Raw genomic sequence first — 19,977 nt, 5'->3', positions numbered from 1 at the left:
AATAGCGTACAGGCCTTGCAGTTGTGAATGATGGATCGGATTATGTTTTTGACCCGAGGTATCCAATACTGCGTGCGTAGGATCCGCAGCATTAGTTGGTTTCCGCCATGTATGGAAATGGTGTGGATAAACTGGACTAGGAGACGGGTGAGTCGGCAGGCGTAAGGGAGGATTATCGGGTGACGCTCGTCGACGGGAACGTCCCTGGATGCTCTCATTGTATGCCTTGTGGTGCTTATTTTCGGATCTGTCACCGCAACATTTTGTCTTAAAACATCTAATATTTTATCACCGTAAGGTAATATAGTTTTTAAGATCATATTTTTAATTCTGTTTGTGTACCAACTTCCGTTGTGTTGTGCGCAGGTTCTGCATGTTCCTGTGACTTGGCTGTAGTAGCATTTGAAGCAGTCGTTGTTTTGTTCAACGTTTGTTTCGCTTTTAAATTAACTGATTTGAAATTAAGGTGATTTAGTTATCATTTACTACCTACTTACCATCATAAGTTAATTCCAATTAATGTGGTGCTTGTATTCTGATAGAACTGGTAGATACAGCAACATACTTATATGTTGTTCTCCGAGCGCAGTAGATTCGAATCCAATTTCGAAGCTTTGATATTATTTCGTCATTGCCAAGGTTAACCGGATTTAAACCACGAATATAACAGGATCGTCGTATGCCTTCCGGGTGCATATTACAGGTCCCTCTCGTACAATAGCCAAATCCATATGATACACCAAAAATGCATGTTCTGATAAATGGAAACGTGGAAATAAGGAAGTTGGAACCCCATGTAGCTGTCACAAGGTATTAATATGATTTCTATTAAGAGATAGCAAATCACATGGTGAACTTGCAAAATGTCCGTGACTTTCAGCAATGACACAACAATGGAATGAAAACCACGACCCAACATGCCCACAATTTCTTTAAGTTCGGCATGATTTCCGGGCTTCGTGGCAGTTTTAAGCGTTGATTGTAATATTTTGAAAACTGGTTTATAGTTTGGGAGACGTTTGCATAAAGCAACTTGTTGGAACTCGGTGCGCTGCCGTATCGCCGGAAAATGCGAACAAAGACATTGTTGGGGAAACGCGAAAATTAAAGGCATAACAACATAGCCGACTATAGGCACAGCAGCTCCAATTAAAGCTGGTGCTACTTTCATAATATCTCGATGCAATTGCACATAAAGTTCATGTCTTTACGGTTAAAGCGTTTAACCCACCACAATGCGTAGAACTTTAAGGTAGGCTTCCAGGTCATTATTATTACACCATCAACAAAGGTACGATACACGTTCATGGCCGATGAAGTTTTTTCTCCAGTAATTTTTCATAGTTTGTGGTGTAATCAAAGAAATACCTAATAGTTCTCGACATTTCCACGCGACAATCCTTGTGTAGGAAAATGTTTGTCGTCCTTTGCTGTAGGTGGTCATTTAGACCAACTTGGTACATCAATGGATTCTCTAATTTTTCGTGTGACTATTCATTTGTTTTATTCGACGATTTCTTTCTGGGTGTGTAATAAAATATCATGGTCTAATATATTTCTGCATGCAATGCGTTTCCATCAAAATGTCATCAGAGACCTTATTATTATTAAATAAGAAGGATTAGTAATCAGCTGAAATAAAATAAAAGAATAAAAAATTAGAAAAGTATGTAAAATTATCAAAAGGGAACGATACTGGCATACTTACCCAGCACACGTTTTCTTCGTAATGAAAATTCATTCAAAAATGTCTATATACTCATTTCAATGAATGAATGACATGTTGAATGAACGAAACAAGATTGCCACTCGTATAATAGTTTTTTTTTCCCCCTTCAGCGGTGAACACATTGAATGCGATACCATGGGAACACAATTCGGATCCGTGGGATCCCAAAAGCCCGACACTCGAGCTAGGTAGGTGTTAACACACTCGCGATACAAAAACTCGAGTGATCGATAAAAAAAAGGGGGATGTCAAAAACGAGCAACAGCAAAAGGCTTTCTATATGGGTTTTTATTTACATTATAAATTATATTATAAACTTTTATAAAAAATACATTAAAACAAACTACCCCTTGGCCCGGGGGTGCTTACGCCGCCGGTGCAGGCTCAACGAGCTGGCCGACGGGGAGCGCTTGGGGCAGCTCGGGCACCCGTAGGGGGCAAACCCCATGTGCCCATTTAGATGGGCCACTAACGTACCCCACGTATACAGTACGTGGGGACACACCCGACACTGGAAGCGGGGCTCGCCTCTGGGATCAGCTACCTGCTCACACAGCTCCCCCTCCTGCCGCCGAAAAAACGAGAAGCACCCCGCGCACTTTCCGTATAAAAAATCACGCGGATCCTTACATTAGGGCGCCAGTGCGGCGGTATTTTCCGCAGCTGCAGCCATACTCCACGACCCGCGGGCTCCCGCAGTGCGCGGTCTCTCACATTTGCGTCAGTAATCTGGAAAACATCCAACAAAAACCTGTTTCTGTACATATTCTGTAAACGATGTCACCCTTAACTTACCTCATGCCCCTCCAGATAGAGGACCAGCACCTCCCGCCGTCTTCCATCCAACGCATACGCGGTCACAATTTTCATTGAAGCCTCAGGTTAGTAAAACGAAAAAAAACTACAATATTATACTTACGTAGTTGTTGAATTGTTGTGCATTCGCCACTAGTCACGTTAACAATGCGGTTTTTTGTGCCCAAACTCAGTAAACACAACGACACGGCACAGTGATGCCAGACAGACATCACAAAAACATGCAAAACCCAAAAACCAACGAAATACTTCAAGGTAAACAAACTTTTACTTAAATACGACAAACAAGGGAAAAATGTAAATTGTTAGAAAACACCATCAAAATTTTTGTCGCGTCGCAACTCAGACGCAAATTACCGTAAATACTTTCCTGACATGACCATTAGGTATCATTACGCTGCCCAATGGGCAGCACCATACAGCTGTTTCGCCAAATGTGTGGAAGAGCTGTCAGCTGACAGTTCCACAAATTACCGCACTCGGTAAGGTAGGCTATCCCCACCAGGGTTGTGTTGAAATCAACCAACACACCACAATTTGTGACTCTCACAGAAAACTGCCAAAATCAACACAAATAGTGTTTCAGGTCAGCGAATGAGGAACACTTTACACCTGTATCACATCTTTTTTTGACGACGTCGCTTAAACGACAATCTTATTTACCAGCCCTTCTACACACTTAATAGCGTATCTAAACGCGTATTGCCTGCATTAGGAAGACAACCATAACTACAGTTTGTCTTTAGTTTACGCTAAATAATTTTATTTGCCGTTGAAAATATTTATGGAAATGAAAAAATACCTTTAGGCGTATCTCAATAAAAGTTTATTAAATACAACAGTGGCTTCCACCACAACAAACATACCATTATATCGCCAAAATAACTTAGATTATTCATTCCACATAAGCCCTTTTCCCGAGTACGCCAACCACAACCTCAGCCAATTATGCTCCTAGTCTCCGCTCATACGCCAACCAACCCCTTGGAATGCAAAATAAATAAAAAAAAATTCCCGTTCCAAAATGACGCGCTTCTCGGTGAAACGCAACAAGACGGAGCAACGCGTTGACTCCTTCACCGTCTCCTTCCGGTTGTGTAAGAAGAATCACGGCATACGACTATGCCCACTGTACAGGGGAATGTCGGCAGAAGAACGCCTCAAGGCCGTCCTAGTACAGCGGCACTGCCCCAATTGTTTATCGCCGTTCCATCGGTTGGAAATATGCTCTAGCAGCGACCGTTGCCACCGTTGCCGGGAACTACACCACACTACGCTGCATATGGAGGATGAACAACCGCAGCCACGCCCTACCTACTACGACGAGCAAGAAGAGGAAGCAAGCGCCGACGAGGTGCTCTCTATACACATCACGGAGGACATACGATCATGGGCCCAACAGGTAGTAGATGAGGAGGAATAGATCGCCAGAAGTGCCGCAGCCTTAGTTATCGCCCCAACTACCAGCGGAGAAGGACGTTGCTTCCGACCGCTGCTCCAACATGAAAAGCAGAAAGCAATCCCGGACCGGAAAAGCAATCAGACGCAACAGAAACACGGGGGTGACGTGGAGACACGTCCTTTCCGCTCATCTCCCCGCAATGCCAGTGGGCGACGGGGCAGCGTGGAACCGCGTCCGTTCCGCTCGACCCGACGCTCCACTGACAAAGCGGCCCCGTATCCGCCACGCAAAGAACGTACCACCACCACTATAGTCCCACGTCAGGCGATCTCTACTGGCTTCAGAACAGGATGATTGCGGGAAACCCATGTAGCGATGACGATCACCCGATCCTTCATAGCGATCGCTCCTTCAGCACTTGTACGAATCGAGATAGGGGGGCGCCTCCAACGTCCATGATTGACGCGCACTTATCCCATGATCTCCGACTCGAACGGCTGAATACGGCAAAACACACGAAGTGCACTTTAGTGTTGTGCGGCAAATATGGAGTTACAGACAGGATCACGAAACAGGCTGCCGTGGTAGCACGGCATACGCGTCTGAACCCAACTGCGACGATTGACTCCTCGGTCGCTGCGCCGTTCCAATTCATGAAGCTCGCTGACCCGATGTTTTATCGATCCGCGCCGGTACTACTGTCACTCGGTGCCGACGTCTACGCTAACATCATGGTCAGTGGCACAACCCCGGCAACGGTCAATGGGCTCCTCATGCAGCCGACAGTCTTTGGACTGCTTATTTCAGGAGCGTTCCAGCAATAACGTCCTTGTATAGCTCTCACAACTACATCTAGTTTTACATAATATAGAGTTTTTATGCCAATCAAAAATCTACATCCAATTAACAAGGTGCATTAAAACAAAGCAAACCCCACGTACTTGAACACTAACGCTTTTCTTTCATCCACAGTTCAACGAGGCCGCATTAGTGAAAGCAGGGATGTCCACCGGAGATCGTACTTGACATACAGCCATACATGCATATCATATTTTAAATTTATTTAGCTTATCCTGCCTTAGGAAGGTTGCTGGCGCACTCACCGTGTTCCAAGTTGCTCGCCGCAAGAGGGCCGGCATGTTGAGGCCACCAGCCCAAATATTAGGGACCACCCTAACGCGCACCAATTTATCTCTTTTATTACCGGTAACGGCCAACACCTGCCGATCGCTAAATTCGAAGGGGAAAAACTCGTCGAAAGTTGCCTATCGGCAGGTGCCGCGGGCTTTTTCTTTTTTCACTCTTTCACTTCTTTTTTGTAACGTTCACGAGCCAGCAGCTAGCCCCAGGTGAGTAATCTAGAACCAATCATTCCCACATTTTACATTTTAATATTTTTGCGATTGTTATTTAATTGATACTTGATTAATCATTTTCATTAATGTGAATCTACCAAGGGCATTGTGAATCGTGCATTGACTTAATTTCATAATTTGCGATTGCCGCTTAAATACTATCAGCAATTAATCACTTTCATAAGTTGGAGTTTGCCAATTTTAGTGTGAATTAATTATTCTATTTCGTACATCTAACATTTCATTTCCATTGTTCATAAAGTGAATAAATTTGTTATTACTCGTTTTCAATTCTTTGCTTTATTTCTTTTTATTTTCGTGCGATCGCGCCCCACGACCCGGGTGCCAACATCCCCACGCAAACAAGTACTACAATTGAACGGCGCTGTTGCAAATTGTTCTGATTTTATAATAGTCAATATAACCAGATTCACATTGCAGCGAGCATATGGTCTGGAAAAGGAGACTCAGTGTGAGATACTAAATGAAAAAATTCTGGCTTACGAAACACGAAACCTTATGCGTGTAAATTAATCTGTGTAGTAGTTGGTTGCTCAGTTAATTTATTGTTATATGATATCCCAGGTATCAGCAGTTTTTAGATTTTAACGCCAAAAAGATGCAAGCAATCATAGAAAGAAACAATTTGCATATCCGGTGCGAGAAAGATGTTTTAAATGCAGTCAAACGTTGGTATGAACATAAAGCCTCTGCGCGTAAAAAACAACTACCAAACGTGATTGCCTGCCTACGATTAACGCAATTCGACATTGACTTTATTATGACTGATATTCACTCGCTGCCGGGTTGTGAAAAATTGGCACTAATGGCGGTAGCGTGGCAAACCTGCCCATTGGCTCGTTCTAAGCTGCCATTGAAGTATAAAAAAAAACGTAACTGTCAGATTCTGTTTCCTGACGAAGAATCGCTTTTGGCGCTTACCCTAGAGATAAATAATTCTGGGATATGAGTATTTACATATTGTATATGATATTATTCGTAACTTTCTAAGGTAGAATCAACACAGTCGATTTTAGTCACCAGCATAACAATAGCTTCCCGCTCAAGAACTATTATCTGCTTATATATATGATATTGTGTATTGCCTGTCGGCACATTCTTAACTTGTACGTTCCAGTTGTATCATAGTTGAGGGTAGTACACTCAATTTTGATTGCATTACACTTTCGTTAGCACGGCACTATATTGCAAAAATTTTAATGCGCGCTATTTTTTGTCACTACAGCAATTTTATTGTTTCACTACCACTCAGTTGATTGAAAAAAATAAAATAAAAAATATATATATAATAATACTGGAAGTATTCTATGTGCCACTTAAACGGTCAACCTTCTTTTGAAAATGACAATCACCTATGGATATTATGAGAACGAATTGTATCCATCTCAGTTAGGTTATTGCTCTGATTCACCATCTTAAAGCTATTGTGATTTCAAAAATAATTTTCAACACACGATCGTTTGAGTGAAAACGGCTTTCGATCCGTGATCGTAAAACACGATAAGGGCGCTAAACTTCACTTCCGCTATAGCTGAGTGCGGCCGTCTTTTTTTTTTTTTTTTTTGTAAAACCACTCACTGATTGGAGGCTGGTGCAGCAGTGCACTACCCCTAACTCTTGATATGTATTAACGAGGCTTAGGTATTGCAACCTAAATAGGGCAGTGCGATATTGTAGGCACTATAGAATAATAACTAAATGTTTTTAGGTAGGCGGTGGCCCCCATAGCCAGTTCTATACACTGGGAAACTGTTAAAACTTTAATATAATCCTGCTTAGTTTGTCACATTATATGCCAAAAATATTATCGCTGCAGTAGCTTAAAGCAGCTGCAATGCTCTGTGCTCTCCTAATCCCGGCTGGAGTGACTCAAGTCCATTATCGCCCAGGATGGGCGATGGAACGAGTTTCTTCGGTGTTGCAAATGGCACCACCGTACAGCTTGATTGCTGATGTACAGATCTATTGGCTTCCTTAAGCAGTATTTTGGAGAACAGATGGGATCAAATAAATAATTCCAGGACTGTCGGTTACTGACAGAATGTGCTAGTCCTAAAGCTTTCACCAAATCCAACAAAAGATTGCTCACATAGGCAGTGCTCCTAAATCATCGGCGCTATCTTAGCCATTACTAAACAAACAGTCTGCAAGAACTCACCTCCTCCAAAAATATCTAAGTCTAAAGGGATTAGACATACCCACTGTATTTCCCGCACGTTAAGTCTCAGCAATATGAAACAAACTCACCTAATACCAATGCGTCTGTTCCTCCTTTTGTAAACGAAAAGAATTAAACTTGTCGAGAATATAAGTATTTAGTACCTACCAATTACTTTTATAGTTGTAAGAGAGCGGTTGAGCTCTATAAGTTGAATATAAATTGAAAATACAGTTTGCTCATGTGCCAAAGCATGTCAATGTTGTTGTTATTGTTGTAGCGATAAAAACTCTACCCGAAGGTTTCGGGGAGTGTTATCAATGTTTGTGGTCCTTTGCACCAAAAGCACCATAAAGTTATAAACTCGACCATCTAGGGAACGAGTTAATATGACCTTCCTTTTGGAGTTATATTTTTCTTTTTTTTTTCAGTGCGTTCGCCCACCGTACCGAGAAGCAACATTAAAATACTTGAGAAACACATTTTTCTAAACGAGGTTTCAACTCGGCGAGTGTATTTTCACTATTTACAAAGTCTAGAGTCGTTATAAAACACGTATGTCCGGTCGAGTTGTAGAGAAAATTTTAATTAGCACGCCACAAAGGTCTAATATGCTTGAGCAAAGTGGCGATCCATAAATTACTTGATGCCAATTTTGCTGCATTTCAAGCCCCCCCACATCTCAGCTTGATTGCTTGCCTCCGTCATATAGGATAAAGCTGACCTTAACCCCCTCCCTTTTGTCGTGGTAACGTCTTGTGTTTTACGATCCGGTTTCGAAATCCATTTTCTTAAATCACAATAGCTTCGAATTGATAAATCGGTTGAATGACATACGTACTCATTATATCCATAAGACCGAACAAACGAAAATTTTTGTTGTTGTATTAACAGTGCTTCGCCCCATTCAATGGCTGCGACCACTCACAAATTGTCATCAACGTCCTCTAACAGGAGTCCAAGGAAACTAGCAATTTCAACAGGGGTGGACCATAGGTAGGTTCCACATCACAATTGTAAATATGGTGAAATGTGGGGACACATCACATGTAGGACATTATGTATGTCGGGGTTGATTCTGGATAAAAGTTTCACCTGTTACAGCATCCAAAACAAAGTTGGGTGTTTCACTTGGTATTATGCTTTCTTCTTCTGCAAGGGTAGGATAGTGTATATTGATAGGGTTTTACCGGGCCGAACCTAGCAAAGGCGTTTAGCGATTCTGTGTAGAGTTCGGCCTCCTTATGCTTTTCTGGACTGTGTAGAAAGGTGCCAGATGACATCATAGTGCTTACGGTGATTTTCCCTTATCCCTCTTGGAGGCGGGGCTAGATCAAGCAGTTTATTGCTAGGGTGTCCCGGGTTGTGACAATTTAGCAAAAACTGAATGTTCAGCATTTCGTTATGCTCTTTAATGTTGAGCTTTTTGCCTTACTATTTAGATGGTGTTCAGGGGTCAGACATCCCGTGGCAGCTCTGAGTGTAGCACGTTGGCAGGCTCGCACCCTTTCCCAGTGTGTGGTGTTTTTAAAACCAAACTGTTGACGTGTAACACATGAGCGGCCGGCCAATTGATTTGTATGTGGTTGGCAACGTACCTGAGGATCCCCTGTTTAATTCTCTTAGGATTAGAGGTTTCGTTCCTAAATTGAACCGACGTTGGCCCACCGTTCAGATAATTTGAGCTTAAACCCTTCTGCCGTTGGCAAATTAAACATTAAATTAAAATCCTTCTTTTGTACTATCAATTGTTTCGGATGAACGAAAATATTAGGGTGTACCTTCCTTTTTGAAATTCGTTCATCCGGAACAATTTTACATTTTGTTGTAAGATAAATTAAAAATAAAGTTAGAATTACATTAATATTTTTAGCTTTGTTTTTTTTTTGTATAATAAATTTAAATTTTGTATAGTTCAATTATAAATTTCCATTTTCTTAAATTTATATTAAAATATATATAAGTACATGTGAAAAAATATCTTTTTTGTGTTTTGCATTTTGCATTGATAACATGCTAAATTCGACATTTAAATTTGTATTTTTTTTTATACGAGTTAACCGGGGATTGTCCGTATCGCTTTAAATGTATGAAAACATTTATTTCAAGCAATTTTTCATTTTATAATTTATTTAATAATTTGGGAAAAATTTAAACAACGTGACATCAGGACGGACAAGGCGACAGCTGTTTCGATTATACCTTGTAAATCTCTTCAAAGCCTTTTCTCCCGGGAGTGGGAGTCGCACCCGCACTCCTACGATAGTTGAAATGGTTACAAACGCATTCAGCTACGTCATGCCTTAGTTGTTGTGAAGTTTTTCCCAATTGCCTTCTTTCGCATATATTATCTTCTACACATCACATAACTCGTATGTAGTTATGTGGTGAAGTTATGCATGTTTGCAAGGCGGTTTTCAGAGAAACTTGGTATTTGTTGTTGTTTTTGTTCTATTTATAGAACTACAAGGAATTAACCAAATGTTGTCTACTTATATGAGTTAACCGGGGATTGCCCGTATCGCTTTAAATGTATGAAAACATTTATTTCAAGCAATTTTTAATTTTATAATTTATTTAATAATTTGGGAAAAATTTAAACAACGTGACATCAGGACGGACAAGGCGACAGCTGTTTCGATTATACCTTGTAAATCTCTTCGAAGCCTTTTCTCCCGGGAGTGGGAGTCGAACCCGCACTGCTACGATAGTTGAAATGGTTACAAACTAATTCAGCTACGACATGCCTTAGTCGTTGTAAAGTTTTTCCCAATTGCCTTCTTTCGCATATATTATCTTCTACACATCACATAATTCGAATGTAGTTATGTGTTGAAGTTATGCATGTTTGTAAGGCGGTTTTCAGAGAAACTTGGTATTTGTTGTTGTTTTTGTTCTATTTATAGAACTACAACGAATTAACCAAATGTTGTCTACTTATATGAGTTAACCGGGGATTGCCCGTATCGCTTTAAATGTATGAAAACATTTATTTCAAGGAATTTTTAATTTTATAATTTATTTAATAATTTGGGAAAAATTTAAACAACGTGACATCAGGACGGGCAAGGCCACAGCTGTTTCAATTATACCTTGTAAATCTCTTCAAAGCCTTTTCTCCCGGGAGTGGGAGTCGAACCCGCACTCCTACGATAGTTGAAATGGTTACAAACGCATTCAGCTACGTCATGCCTTAGTTGTTGTAAAGTTTTTCCCAATTGCCTTCTTTCGCATATATTATCTTCTACACATCACATAATTCGTATGTAGTTATGTGTTGAAGTTATGCATATTTTTAAGGCGGTTTTCAGAGAAACTTGGTATTTGTTGTTGTTTTTCTTCTATTTATAGAACTACAACGAATTAACCAAATGTTGTCCACTTATATGGGTTAACCGAGGATTGTATCTTTTTTTGTTCGACATTTAAATTTGTATTTGTTTTTGTTCTGCCTTCTTGGCTGTTTATAAAAAAATTTTAATGTACATATGAATATAATATAAAGTAGTTATTAATTTACTTTGTTAACTCTATTTTTGTGTACAATCTTTTATTTTCTTGTAACTTCATCACAAATTGTAACATTAGGGTCATTAATTTTGATTACAACGAACGGACCTTGATATACATATATTTTCATGTTTGTGGCGGGGTTCTTTTTGCAAAAGAACTTTAACGCCTATTTTAATAGTTAACGGACGAGCCGTTTTATCATAAAAAGTTTTGCTTTGTATTTTATTTTTAATTATTAAATTTTTCGCCATTTCATGTGTTTTCTGCATTCTAAATTTAATCTCCTTAGCATAGTTTTCGGTATTATAAAGTGGGTAAATTTTTTCCTTTCGCAATTCATTAGGAAAAGTTGCCTTGTTACCAAATGCTAACTCGAAGGGAAAAAATTGTATTGTCGAAAACTGTGCTAGTTGTGTAAAGTATTTTGGATAAATATCCTAATCATAACAAGTAAGAACGGGACTGTCTTCGGCTGTGCCGAAGACTTCATACCTTTCATGAATGGGGCTGAACAATAATCTTATCCCGTTCGTAATCTCCGAATAATCGGATGTATAAGATAAGAAATATATAGTGAACAGATCTACATACCTTAACGATTTTTAAGATAAATATAAAATAAAAAACGGGTAGGTACTTTGTGTGAGGATGCAAAGTTTCAGGTTTTTTGTGGTCTGCGTGTAAAAACTATGACTACGAATCACGTATTTCAAAAATATATGAAGAAAACGTAACTATTTGATGAAATTTGATGAATTTTGAAGATTCTAGCCGTAAAAAAGGGGTGAAAATGACAGTTTATATGAAGTATATAATATATATACGACCGATCTCTATGATTTTTTCAGACAACAATATATGCTATATAAGTAAATATTCGGTGAAATTTGAAGCTTCTAGCTGTTAAAATGGGGCTAAAATTTGCGAAAATATATATATATATACTATATATATGTACTATATATACCACCATATATATACTATATATACCACCGATCCTTATGATTTTTTCAGACAACAATATATGCTATATAAGTAAGCATTCGCTGAAATTTGAAGCCTCTAGCTCTTAAAATAGGGCAGTAATTACGAAAAGTTCCTTATCTGAACAATCGGTTGTGGGGGATATATACTATATATACGACCGATCTCATAAATTTTTTCAGGCAACAATATGTTCAATATACGAAAGTATATGGTGAAGTTTGAAGCTTCAATCTGTTAAATTGGGTAAGATATTACAAAAATCCTCTTTTTCTGAAAAATCGGTTGTATGGAGGATATATGCTATAGTGGTCCGATCCGGTCGGTTCCGACAAATGTCTGATCGGACACCCAAATACACCTGCTCACCAAATTTTATCAAGATATCTCAAAAATTGAGGGACTAGTTTGCATACAAACAGACAGACGGACAGACGGACAGACGGACATGGCTAAAACAACTCAGCTCTTCAACCTGATTATTTCGGTATACTTAATGGTGGGTCTATCTATTTTCCTTTAAGGACTTACAATTTTCGGTTTCGTGACGAAATTAATATACCATTTCATTTTCATGAAAGGTATAAAAAGTACTGTTTAAATATGCAAGTAAGTATTAATTAGAAACTCTTTGATTACGTTCAATTGTACCAACAGTTTCGTGATCGTATGCAGTTGAAAAATTATGTTTATATTTAAAATTTAGTTAATTCTTCAAATAATTCATTTTTAAATTCTGTACCTAAATCTGCTTTTATGGCGTTCATTACGCCGTAGGTTAAAATAAATGTTTCGAAAATTGCTGAAGTAAATGTTTTTGCTGATTTGTCTGGTACAGCAACTGTTACCAGATATTTGGTCATGTCGCAAATCATGATAACTGCGAAATTGTTACCGTGTTTGGACTCAGGAAGAGGTCCTATTGTATCTATAACTAGTACATAAAATGGTTTACAATGAGTTGGTGTTAAAACGAGTTTTACTTTCGTTTTAAGTTTAACCTTGTTTAAAAGGCAATCATTACAACTTTTGATATATTTCGATATATCACGAGTCATATTCTTCCAATAAAATTTTGTTCGAAGTTTTGCGTAAAGTTTTTTCATTCCCAATGACCACCTGAAATGGGGTCGCTATGGTAAATTTTCATTAGTTTTAGTTTTGTGTCCTCGTCTGTTACTGTCTCTACTGGATCTGTTAGAATAATTTCTAATGATTTTAAAATTTTATTTCCGATATCATTTAAATTTGAAACAGTATAATGTTTGAATAAAGTATCGTTTACAGGCCATTCAATTTGTATAATTTTGCATTTGCTGGCTTCAAGCCTCGAAAGTAATTTCTCTAAAGTCATTATTTCGTCAACAAACTCAAAACTAATTAACTCGAGTTTTTCATGTTTCATATACGCAATAATTCTTAAACTTGTTGATTTATTATTTTTATCATAAGTAATTTCAGATTTTATCCGTGCAACTTTTTTTGAAAAGTTAAATGAAAATTTGTCGTAAACACGTAACGTCAGTTGTTTTTCCTTGTTTTTGTCGGTTTCCCTATGAAGGTTTTCCTCGTTTTGTCGTTTTGCTGTACTGCTAAAATTTGTTTGTTCGACTCCTTAATCTCATCGATTGTAATGCGCAATAGTGCATCAGTGCCAATGTTTGATTTACCCTTAATATAAACTATAGTAAAGTTATATTCCGCTAATTCTAGCCTAATTCTTGGAAGTTTTGAAGATGGGTCTTTCATATTGAAAAGGTATACTAGAGGTCTATGACCGGATTTTACAATAAAATGGGTGCCATAAACATATGGTCGAAAATGCTTTATTGCGAAGTAAATAGCTAGGTTATGTTAGGTTGAACTGGCCGGTCCATGAGGACCTCACATAGACTGATTGAGTCCGTAGAGTTACCAGAAGTTTGTTTTAACAACCAAACTGAAAAACCCTATCAAAAACCAGGACCTATGTTATGTTTGTCCTCTTGGCAAATACTAGAAGCTTCCTAGGACTTAAGCCACTGGCTGCTTCTAGATCTGACAGCTGTATCACTCCTAATAGCTGGAGTCTTTGCCTGGCAAGTGCAGGGCACGATCACAGGACGTGGTCCATCGTTTCCTCCTCCAACCCGCACTTCCTATATCTGCTATCACTGACCAAGCCTAATTTAAAGGCATGTGACGCCAGAAGGTAGTGTGTAGTCAGAATACCCGTCATGAGTATACAGTCCTCTCTTTTTAATGATAGAAGCAACTTTGTTAGTCTAAGGTTGTAAGACCTACACATAATCTTCGACACTTTACAGTTCCGCGCTTGAACCCACGCCTTTCCCACTTGGTCGATCAAGTACACCTCTCGCCTTCGCTTAATCTCGCCCAGTCTAATTCGGACGTATACGGAGTAAGCTTCAAGGGATGCTCCCTTTTTAACTAGTTCATCCCCTTTTTCATTCCCATCTATTCCCTTATGCCCTGGGACCCAATATAGATGTATGTTTCACCCTGTCCCGATTCTCTCCAGAGACTGCTTGTACTCTAACACGCATTTAGATGCTGTGCTATGCGAGATTATTGCCTTAATTGCTGCTTCAGTAAATAGCTAAGAGCTCCAATTCTATAATTAGTTTTATCTGCTCTGTTTTATTAAATGCTTTAGAAGCGAAACAAATTTGTAAATCACTGCCTTGCTGTTCTTGACTCAAAATAGCGCCACATCCAGTTGTTGTAGCATCAACGGTAATAATGAATTGATAATATCGCCGAATGAATGACGACAATATCGCCAACGTACAAAAATGCGACATTGGGTGGTATACCCGAAAAAGCGATTGTCATCATTCGTGAGAATAAATTTTGTGCTTGAGCACATTGAGCATGTTGAGGTATTTGATTTTTTAAAATTGAAATTAGTTTTTTCGTACGTTTGTCTTCTGTTTCTGTCTTGTTAATTGTATAATTGTATATACATTGTAACTTGAAAGTTTTTCTGTCCAAATACTATTTCTTTTCACATACTTTACACCATCCGTGCTGTTCATGACTTTAATTATTGGGTTACTGGAATTAACAATGCACCTAGCTGTGAAAACACCCTTTTCAATTTCCTGCAAGTCCACGAAAAGTGGCTCGGGTGAATCACTTAAATCAAAAAGTCTGAAAATTTCACATCTGGGAGGAATGACGAATATGCCATCGGATGAAATATAAAAGTCTTCATTTACCACATGTAAGGTATGTTTAAGAGAAAAGTTTGGAAAATTTAAATTTACGGTGATTTTACCTAAAGTCGAAACTGAATTGGCAGCAACACCGGTAATGTTAATAATGTCGTTTGTATTTAAGGAAATATTACTGTCTATACATGATATTTTTATTAAAGAAATGCCTGCTTGTGTGTCTACTAAGAAAAAACAAAATTTTTGTGACTCGTTAAGTTGTAATTCTATGAAATCTGAATAATTTAAATTAAAAAATAGATGCCTATTGGTGAGGGAAATTCGCTTAATCGCTTAGTTCGTCCTCCCCCAGTGTTCGCTCCTAAAGGGCGCTCGCGTTTAAAGCGGGGACGTTTGCATTTCTGCCTCTACCGCTTGACGATCTTGAATTGTTACCTCTATTGTTACTATTATTTGAATTTGAAATTGAATATGTATTACTATTATTATTATTTTGGTATTTATTTCTGTTATCATATGGGTATCGCTGACTATTGTTACCGTTACGGTTGCTATTGTATGAAAATTAGCTGTTATTTCTAAAACTAGTATAGCTGCAATTTGGGTAAAAGCCACGATAACTACCACGTGACTTTCCTAATGTATTGTTACCACGCGATCGAAAAGCTAGAACCTGACGCTCTGTTACTTCGTTGTTTTGTTCTACAATTAGTTTCGCTACTACGTCTTTCGGATCAGTAAATGCCGTTGAGGAAAAAATAGATTTGACTAAATTTGATTTTGCATTTAAACGACACACATTAACCGTTTGCTCGACTGCCATTTTATGAGCTTTCGCTTGAGTGATCCCTTCAATAATAAGAGACCGCTCAAGTGGGTCAGCTAAATCTTCAACTTTTTTGGCAAAATCTGTATAATTGTTATTGTTAACGTGCAACGCTGCAATTTTCCCTGCTACAACTCTCGAGTTGTCTGGTTTGATCCTACTACATAGAGCTACTTTAATTTCCATAACTGAAGTTACTTGCGTTGGTATTGCTTCACGGGCTTTACCTTCAAGTTTTGATTTTAAAAATGCTATAAAAGTATTCGTTAAATTTTCATTAGCGAACTCTTCAAGTAGATCAATTTTATCTATGAGGGTCTCAAGTGCTAGTGGATCACCGCTGTAGTTTTCTCTAATAGAATTAGCACACATGTTAATGAAAGTTTTCTTTTCCTCAAGTGTTGCTATGATTTGATCGCTAAGCTCTGAAGATGAATTAGAAGAAAGTGAGGCAACGTTTGTACTAATTGGATCGTTAAGATCTGGGTTTAAGTTAGAAGAAGGGGAAACTAGGTTTAAGCTATTTGAATAGTTAATATTTGATTTTAAAATAGAAGAAGTTGAAGCTAATTTTATACTATTTGAATCGTTAAGATTTGAATTTAAATTAGAAGAAGTTGAAGTTAATTTTTTGCTGTAAGAATCTTCGAAGTCTGGGAAATCTTTCGACATAGATAATATATTTTCCTGGTTTGTGACTGTTTCGATCGAAGATGAAGTAAAGCTTTCGGCGCTTGAAGCTAATTTATCGGAATCTCATTCTGAATCTGAAGTTTTGTGAACTCGCTTCCTATTTCTAAAGTTGTACATATGTAGTTATAGGAAGAGCAAACGAATTTAGTTTACACTACTATGAAATTAATGAAGAGCCTTTTTTAATGTAGGAATTTATAATTGAAGCTGAAATGTTGAGGAAAAAGAAACAATTTTTTGAAAAGGGAACTGATTTACAGTGAATTGTCGCTAACGAAATATTTAAAAATTTATTGGAAGAATTAATTGCAACTGAAATATAATAATATGAAAAATCTGTAAGAAGTAAATGAATTTAAAATGGCACAAAAGTATATAAGTATGAATTGGTAAAAATCTCAAAAATATGGTAATCACGGACGCACTGCTTTATTCAAAAGAAAAATCGTAATTGGTTTTTCACGGAACTACCGTTTTATATCAAAAAATCTCGTTTGGTTTTTCACGGAATCACCGTTTATAATAAAAAAAAAAAAAATACCAAATTTATAGGTTATCTGCAGACTGCTTATCTAGTTCACTCAGTCTTATATGGTGATATTTTGTTGGAAAATGTACGTATTAAAAAAAAAAACTGAAGTAGAATGAAAATTTGAAAAACCGGAAATTCAGACATGTGAAACTTTAAATGGAAGATTTGTGTAATGATTTGAAAGTTTAAAAAATGGAAGCTTGAAAATATGAAAATTTGTAGAATGAGTTGACAAATTTTTAAATTAGAAATTTGAAAAAATTAAAAATTTGAAGAAGATGTAAATTTGTAAAATGAGTTGAAACTTGAGAAACAAATTTAAATGTAGATCTGAAAATGTCGAAATTTATAAAATGGTTCGAAAAATTGTAAAATTGCTGAAAATTGAGGTAGATAAATTTATACGGACGCACCGTTTTAGTGAAAAATCCAAGTTTTTTATATAAACGGATGCACCGTTGTAATCAAAAAAATATATTTGGTTGTTCTACACTACCACCGTTTTATATCAATAAATTGAAAATTTATAAGTTATATGCAAACGGGCAATGTTGCTATTCAAAAATGTGAAAAAAAATCTTAAGTATTTATAAACACGTAGAAAAACTCTATATACATAAGGCAAAGCTACATCTACATAAATACTTGTGACTGCTGCTGTTGCCGTAAACGCTGCCTCTGTCGTAAACTCTGCCGCTGTCGTCGCCAATTCTACTGCTCCCGGAGTTGTTTCTGCTGCCGAAGTCACTGCTGCTATTTGCGTTATACTGCTGATGTTGTTGCTGAGTGCCTGGAGTAGGTATTTGTGTGCCGTTATGCGCGTTAAATTTTTATGGCGTGACAAAATGCACCGTTGTGTCTTTTCATGGTACAGCATCGTTAAATTTTTATTAAGTATGTTTTAGGTAAAATTCGATGTTTTTCTAAATTAGAATTATCCGATTATTTGTGCTTAATAAGCTTTATCTCCGTTTTAGTTAAATTTTGTTCCGTTAAGTTTTAATATTATTTGCATTTGTCTCAATTGTATTTCTTGTAATTATCTCTGTCGTTTTTAATTTGTTTAGTATTATATGTTTAATTATTGCTTATTACTTCTGCTTCCGTTTTAAAAATTTTGTTATTAATTTGCGTTTTAATTAAAATGTCTTTTTTTTTCAATATATATATATGTATATGCACACGGCCACTGCACTTTATGTCTTCACTCCACTTTAAAAACTGACCGAGGCTCCAGCCTCAAGACCCAACCACATAGAATACCTTATAATACTTTTGCTAATGCTTATGTTCCTTATACTGCCAAAAGACTGCTTACATAAGTATTATCCTAAAGCCGAATTCAGCGTTATCTTAGCTGTTATAAAAACAACAACATTAAGCCGATTCTGCAAGAACATAACTCTCTTTAAAGCAAGGATTCCACAAGTTGGTGCGTGATCTGGATACTGTAACAGGTTAAACTCTTACCTATCCAGAATCAACCCCGACATACAAAACATGTCCTGCTTGTATTGTGTCCCAACATGACAACAACCATCTCTTCAATTGTATTATGGAACCAACGCCTCCAACACCCCTCTCATTATGGTCCACCCCTTTTGAAACAGCAAGTTTCCTTAGAGGATATTGATGACAATTTGTGATGGTTCGCACCTATTTGATGGGTCGAAGCACTGCTAAAACAACACCAACAAGTTGGTGCGCTATTCAAATTTCGTTTTGTTAGTACATATCGATACTTTAAACCAGAAAAAATTAGTTTACTGTGGGTTAACATCAGCACCAACAACAACCATAGGTTCATAAAATGAACTTCATATGCAGCGATGATTATTCTGTGATAAAAAGGAGTTCCAACTTTGATGGCCTCTATCGCTTTTAAATTAAATCCCGATATACCCACTGTATTTCCCATGTTTAAAGTTTCCCTATTATGAAACAATCTCACCTTACATTAATGTCACTGTATTCCCCTTTTCAGAAACAGCAACTTGTCTAAACCTGAGTTGATATCGATGAGAACTTTTAATTTAATTTGTCAAGAACATAAATACCAAGTAGGTATTTACCAGGGGCTGTATCGTCACTTACGATCACGGATCGAAAACTATTTTCACTCAAGCGATAAATATGAGACTTTCCGATTATATAGAAAAATTAAAAAAATTAGATCTACTGAGTGCGCGTTATCCCTAGGTAACATATATTATTAATTCGAGTCACCATTTGAGAGATATTGTGATTTTAAAAATGCCTTTCGATCACGGATCGTACATTATGGTATCTACTATGACTATAACTATGTTACTTTTAATAGTTGTAAGAGAGAGGTTGTGCTATTTAAGCTTGACAGAATTGAAAATACAGTTTGCTCATGTGAGGTTTTTGGGAGTTTTATCGATCTTGATTGTCCTTTGCCTTATTCTTAGCCCCCAAACCAGCTGGTGTGTCATTGATGCTGTTGTTCTTGCAGCAGTGCTTCGCCCCATCCAATAGGCGCGACCGATCAGCGTGTTATTAATCGCCTGTTGTTGTGACATCAATAACTCTTGAACATTTTTGAAGCGCTTTTGATGGGACATTACTTATTAGCGCGCTCGCCTACCCTACCGACGCTCAAGTCCCTAAAGAAGCAACAGTAAAATACTTTATAAACATATTTTTCTAAACGAGATTTCAACTTTGCGAGTGTATTTCACCATATAACAAGTTATATGCGAAAATTCATCTGCTTTGCGTATGCTTGTCGGAGTCGGTATAAAACATGTA

At 37.6% G+C, this 19,977-nt stretch overlaps 1 pseudogene; it reads right to left on the bottom strand.

Annotated features, from left to right (window-relative positions):
• Nucleotides 1-506: 506 nt before the first annotated feature.
• On the bottom strand, nucleotides 507-18,082 carry LOC137235011 (LETM1 domain-containing protein 1-like; annotated as a pseudogene).
• Between the last annotated feature and the right edge of the window lie 1,895 nt (nucleotides 18,083-19,977).

The sequence above is a fragment of the Eurosta solidaginis genome, chromosome X (assembly GCF_040869045.1).
Source record: "Eurosta solidaginis isolate ZX-2024a chromosome X, ASM4086904v1, whole genome shotgun sequence".
Taxonomy (NCBI): domain Eukaryota; kingdom Metazoa; phylum Arthropoda; class Insecta; order Diptera; family Tephritidae; genus Eurosta; species Eurosta solidaginis.
Note: the sequence above shows the minus strand (reverse complement) of the source record. Positions and strands in the feature narration are given on the sequence as shown.